The following is a 7,019-nucleotide window of genomic DNA, read 5'->3' on the forward strand; positions in this document are numbered from 1 at the left end:
AGACAGCTCAGATTTGTTTTGCGCAAAAAAGCCCCGATCGCGAAAATGGCGATCGGGGCTTTTTTGCGGAAAAGCGCGTCTAGATTGGCACAGACGCTTTTCCGCAAAAAGTGCTTTTGTGGAAAAGCGTCCGTACCAATCTAGGGGCTCTGTTCCAAAAATACTTTTGACAGAAAACTTTTCCATTAAAAGCATTTCCGGAAAATCATGCCAATCTAGACGCAGCCCATGTGTTTCTACTGGTGGTGCACATCTGCACATGCCTTGGTACACACAACATTTATTCAGCACGTGGATGGAAAAAATTAGAGGGAATATTGCCCAGAACCCTAAAGAAATATGGGCACCTACCTCCCATTGATTTCCATGGGAGGGATGTGCCTAAATAGTAAAGACATAACTAGACAAATTAATGAAACTGACTGATGCCCTGGAAGAGTTTGTAGCATGTAACAATAACAGTTTCTTACAGTGCTAGAGCTGGACCACACCCAGTGAAATTATCATAAAAAGGGGTAAGAAAACACTTGTTGCACAGAATGCAAATTTACTTTAGGGCACTGCTACCAGCTATTATTGAGGCCAAGAGATAAGCAAGCTACAAAATGATTAGACACTTCTAAACAGCATCAGCCATAGTTATATTTGTAACGGGCAAAACTGTAGAGAGAATGTAAATCCCCATGCATGAACCACCTACTCATGACCTTGTGTTAGGAAGAAACTTCCCCAGAGCTGTCTTTTCCAACACTGTCCATTTGTCTTAGAGAGTACTTCCAGCTGGGGCTGTGGGAGGAGGCAGAATTCTGCTTTGAGCCACTGTAGAGCTACCTCCTATGTTCTGTTTTGTAAATATTGTTTCTCCTCATCCTACCCTCTGGGGGTATGTCTACACTACCACCCTAGTTCGAACTAGGGTGGTTAATGTAGGCAACTGGAGTTGCAAGTGAAGCCCGGGATTTGAATTTCCTACTGTTACTCCTCGTGAAACGAGGTGTACCAGTAGTTCGGAATAGGAAGCCTAATCCAAACTACCTAGTTTGTGCCGCGTGTAGCCGCAGGCACGGAGTCCGAACTAGCGGACATTTAAAAATGGCGGCGCCCGGAAATATGCAAATGAAGCCTGGGAAATTCGAAGCCCGGGCTTCATTTGCAACTCCGGTTGCCTACATTAACCACCCTAGTTCGAACTAAGGTGGTAGTGTAGACATACCCTGGGGAACTTAAGGGTGCGGCTACACTGCACTGTAACTCAAAATAAGATATGCAATTTGAGCTACATAAATTGCATATCTTATTTTGATGCTATTTCAAAATAGCTTATTTCATCATTTGGTGCTGTCTACATAAAGTCAAATTTCAAAATAAAGCACTATTCCGAACCACCCCTTACTCCTTGTAGAATGAGGTTTGCAGGGACATTGGAATAGTGAGATAGCGGGCTTGCTGTGAAGACAAAGAATCATAGGACTGGAAGGGACCTCGAGAGGTCATCGAGTCCAGCCCCCCGCCCTCAAGGCAGGACCAAGCTCCGTCTACACCATCCCTGACAGATGTCTGTCTAACCTGTTCTTAAATATCTCCAGAGAGGGAGATTCCACCACCTCCCTTGGCAATTTATTCCAATATTTGACCACCCTGACAGTTAGGAATTTTTTCCTAATGTCCAATCTAAACCTCCCCTGCTGCACTTTAAGCCCGTTACTCCTTGTCCTGTCCTCAGAAACCAAGAGGAACAAATTTTCTCCTTCCTCCTTGTGACACCCTTTTAGATATTTGAAAACCGCTATCATGTCCCCCCTTAATCTTCTTTTTTCCAAACTAAAGCCCAATTCATGAAGCCTGGCTTCATAGGTCATGTTCTCCACACCTTTAATCATTCTTGTCGCTCTTCTCTGTACCCTTTCCAATTTCTCCACATCTTTCTTGAAATGTGGCGCCCAGAACTGGACACAGTACTCCAGCTGAGGCCTAACTAGTGCAGAGTAGAGCGGCAGAATGACTTCACGAGTTTTGCTTACAACACACCTGTTGATACAACCTAGAATCACATTTGCTTTTTTTGCAACAGCATCACACTGTTGACTCGTATTCAACTTGTGGTCCACTATGACCCCTAGATCCCTTTCCGCCATGCTCCTTCCTAGACAGTCGCTTCCCATCTTGTATGTATGGAACTGATTGTTCCTTCCTAAGTGGAGCACTTTGCATTTCTCTTTATTAAACTTCATCCTGTTTACCTCTGACCATTTCTCTAACTTGCTAAGGTCATTTTGAATTATGTCCCTATTCTCCAAAGAAGTTGCAACCCCACCCAGTTTGGTATCACCTGCAAACTTAATAAGCGTACTCTCTATCCCAATATCTACATCATTGATGAAGATATTGAACAGTATGGGTCCCAAAACAGACCCTTGCGGAACTCCACTTGTTATCCCTTTCCAGCAGGATTTAGCACCGTTAACAACAACTCTCTGACTACGGTTATCCAGCCAATTATGCACCCACCTTATCGTGGCCCTATCTAAGTTATATTTGTCTAGTTTATCAATAAGAATATCATGCGAGACTGTATCAAATGCCTTACTAAAGTCTAGGTATATGACATCCACCGCTTCTCCCTTATCCACAAGGCTCGTTATCTTATCAAAGAAAGCTATCAGATTAGTTTGGCATGACTTGTTCTTCAGAAACCCATGCTGGCTATTCCCTATCACTTTATTACCTTCCAAGTGTTTGCATATGATTTCCTTAATTACCTGCTCCATTATCTTCCCTGGGACAGACGTTAAACTGACCGGTCTGTAGTTTCCTGGGTTGTTCTTATTCCCCTTTTTATAGATGGGCACAATATTTGCCCTTTTCCAGTCTTCTGGTATCTCCCCTGTCTTCCATGATTTTTCAATCATCATAGCTAAAGGCTCAGATACCTCCTCTATCAGCTCCTTGAGTATCCTGGGATGCATTTCATCAGGACCTGGTGACTTGCTGACATCTAACTTTCCTAAGTGATTTTTAACTTGTTCTTTGAGTATCCTATCTTCTAAACTTACCCTCTCTCTGCTTGTATTCACTACGTTAGGCATACCTCCAGACTTCTCGGTGAAGACCGAAACAAAGAAGTCATTGAGCATCTCCGCCACTTCCAAGTTTCCTGTTACTGCTTCTCCCTCCTCACTGAGCAGTGGGCCTACCCTGTCCTTGGTCGTCCTCTTGCTTTTAATGTATGTATAAAAGGTCTTCTTGTTTCCCTTTATGCCTGTAGCTAGTTTGATCTCATTTTGTGCCTTTGCCTTTCTAATCTTGCCCCTGCATTCCCGTGTTGCTTGCCTATATTCATCCTTTGTTATTTGTCCTAGTTTCCATTTTTTATAGGACTCCTTTTTGATTTTTAGATCATGCAAGATCTCCTTGTTAAGCCATGGGATAGCTATTTCAGGATACTCAGGTATCCTGAAATAATGGTGCACTGTAGACGTACCCTAAAATAGTTTGTCCAGAGAGGAACAAACCAGCGAGTCCTGTCTTGCCTTGCTTTAAAAAAAAAAAAAAAAAAAAAAAAAGTAAGATTAAAAATGAAGCCTGCCTTAGAGAAAAGAAAATCTAATCAAATAATGAATCCACCTTATGCTTCTATTTGACAGACATCTGGAGTGTGGGGGTGTGAATAAGTTATTTCCGAAAACTGGGGAAAACATAGGCCATGACCACTGTGCATCTTAAGCCAACTAACTTAAATGGCTGCTCAGCCCATTCTAGGAATTTTCAAGTGAAATTGTGCTGCCAGGATCAGAAGTGTGTTAAAGAAAAATGATCATCCTAGGACTCAGGTTTACTTGTGGCAAGGGTGGGCTACAGAACTGTGCACAGTTTGCTCCTTGTGGGGGCAGAGGTTGATTTAGAGTTGTACCTTGCATTTTACTTAATGGTCAGATGAGGGCACAGCGGAACTGTCTCAAGAAATATGCCTCCACTCAGTGTAGGAGCCAAATCCCAATCAAGAACCAGCGAGCAGATGCGGGTATTGTCTAGCCTTCATGTTGAACAATCTTGACTAACTATGGTTGTCTGCAACTTGGTGACATTTTATTTTTGAACTATAGCACTGTCACTAGGAAATGAGGTAGCAGTAAAAAAAAAAAAAAAAAAAAAAAAAAACTAGTCAGAGAATTTGCAAGCCTCCTTACTAAAACCCAAATCATGAGTGCTCTCTGCTGTCTTCATCCCCAGAAATTAAATAAACTTTGGTCTGAAAAGCTGACCTGGCATCCAGCTTTTCATGGGGCTGGTGTGTGGGGTTTGAATTGGTGTACAAAGCTTCTTGGAAGGCCCAGCATAAATCTAGCACTTCTGGCTTGTCTATGCTTCCACTTCACTGTGTTGTAACTTTCTCTTGGGGCTGTGAAACACACACACTCTGGCTATGTCTACACTGATGGGTTCTTGTGCAAGAACTCTTGCACAAGAACATGTCCACACCACCACGTGCTTTTGTGCAAGCACATCCATGGCAGTGTGGATGCTCTCTTGCACAAGAAAGCTCTGATGGCCATTTTAGCCATAGGGCTTTCTTGCAGAAGAAATCCCTGCTGCATGTTCACACTGCCCTCTTGCGCAAGAGCTCACACTTGTGAGAAAAAGGTGTAGCTCTTGCGGAAGAAGCCCTCTCTTCCCATGCTTTACTGTAAATTTTCTTGTGCAAGAGCAGGTGGGCAGTGTGGATGATCTGTAGGTTCTTGCGCAAGAATGGCCGTACTTGTGGCCTGTGAATTTGGAGACATGACTTCAATAACAGAGTGCTTTCACATAGCAGGAGCAGTCAGAGTCACTACAAAATAATTGGGATTGCTAGCATCACCTATTGTCAACTAAAAATAAGCCATCTATATTTTATCCTTTCTTTCTATACCATGTTTAGAAAGCGAGCAAGCACTTCATTTCATTTGAAAGTAAGTTAGAAAAACCTACAAGGGCCTTTCTGGACTGACTACCTATATACCTATAAGAAGGAAAGGGTTGGACTTCAGCTTGGTAACCTAAGACATTAGAGTGAGAGACAATGGTAGCATGGCTGAATGGAAACATCAATGGTCATTAGTTGTAGCAACACTAATGAAAGTTAAGGTTTTGGTGGCAGCAGCACAGAGCATTTTTGCCTACACAAATAATACAGGCATAATGTGCCTTGTTTATCTTCTCTATGTACTAAGACGTTCCATCATTATTACTTGTTAGTGAGGGCTGTCTACAGTGTAAGTGTAGCCTAGTTGTGTAGAATAGGGAAGAAGCTGTAGCCCAAGCTTTGAGTTTGTAACAGTTGATAGAGCTGCAGGATTTCTGGGACTATATACATTAATTTCCTCAAAACCAAAAAAGGAGAGGTTCTTTGAAAAGTTCACTTTCCCACTTAGTTCAAGTCTAGACTGTGTTTCCAACCCATTTTCTGCTTTTTAAGCATTAGACTAGACTGCAGTGTTCCCTAGGACATAATTTAGGAGGCTTCTAGCAACAGGTTTTCTAAACTCTAAAATGTTAGTTCTTACTAGTAATTGGAGATTTCTTCTGCAGGAATAAAGAAAGATGAGAGGTAAGTCTCACCTTCTTCCTCCCACAAACCCCACACTCACACAGTGCTGAAATAGCTCTACTGACATCTTAAGGAACTACTTGTTATTTGGTAATAGTAAGCAGTTTGCACTATTCTATTTATGCTGATACCTTGGTGTGATCAAGATAGCCATGTCCCAGCTATTGGAGAAAAGAGCTGTCTGGGATAACGCTCAGTCTCATCCACCCCTTTACATTCTCTACCTATAAGAGGCTTTTTCTTTTAACTAGCATAAATATTGTCCTCGAAACTTAAAAGAAAACGACTGCTAAGAATAGGTTAGATGTGTGTGCAGAGATTGGGATTTCTATTATCTACACTAAGCTCTTGTTTGACACTTGCTTCTCCTGATCAAATGGCACTCTCATCTCATTTGTTAAACTCTTCCAGAAGTTTCTTAAATCTCACAGAACCTTCCCAAAGGTCCAGAAGATTCTAAGAGGTTAGTGAAAAATGAATCTTCACCTAGACTATCAAACATTTTACTTCAAACAAAACATTCTATTTTCCCTTTTGTCACTACCAAAATAGGATCCCAAGCAAGTGTCTTTCCCTTTAGCCAGCTCAGGTGCTCACACGTTGCCAAGAGATGTCTCCTCCCCCGCAGAAAAGGAGAGACAACGTTCAGAAGAGAATACCCTGTCTGCCTCAGGTGTTAAGGGTTTGGAGTCACTTCACTTGGGCTTCAGGGGTAGGGATGTGGTCAACTATCCAATAAGCAAATGCTTATTCGATAGTCGACACACTGCTCTACTAGTCACTCCTTTCCCCCCCCCCCCCCGCCTTTATCAGAGAGGCAGAGACGGTTGGGGGAAAGAAAGGGTGGCTTCAAAGTGGCAGCACTACATGAAGCCTGGAGACAGACCCTGGGCTTCACGTGGTGCTGCTACTTTGAAATGCCATGTGCAGCCCGGGACTATACTCCCAGGTGGCCCTGAGTTGCATGTGGCATTTCAGAGTGGCAGTGCCACATGGAGCCTGGGGTCAGCTGGGGATTGTGAGTACCCAGCTGACTCTGGGCTCCATGTGGCACTGCTGCTTTGAAATGCCACAGGGCTAGCAGGGAACTACTTGAGCACCCCACAGCACTTTCACAGTGTAGCAACAGCCCTGGCGGAGGCAGGCTTATTGACTAATCAAATATAGTTAATGCAAATGGCATTGACTATTCAATTAGCCAGTTAATAGAAAATTTAACATCCCTAATCAGGGGCTCCATGCCAGTCTAATCCTGGGCATCAATTTGGAACTTATAAAATGATAGAAAGGGAGATGCTAAGTCTGAGTTTATCTTCCTCTTCATTAAGATGAAGTTCTGGGCAGTGGCTCAGGCTTCAGTGCTAGGTGGCAGGATTCAGGTTGTCATCTCCCCACCTGGTGCTGATCTTGCCCTCACTTCCTGGGGCTGTAA

This window comes from Pelodiscus sinensis, chromosome 1, assembly GCF_052426305.1.
Source record: "Pelodiscus sinensis isolate ZL-2025 chromosome 1, ASM5242630v1, whole genome shotgun sequence".
Taxonomy (NCBI): domain Eukaryota; kingdom Metazoa; phylum Chordata; order Testudines; family Trionychidae; genus Pelodiscus; species Pelodiscus sinensis.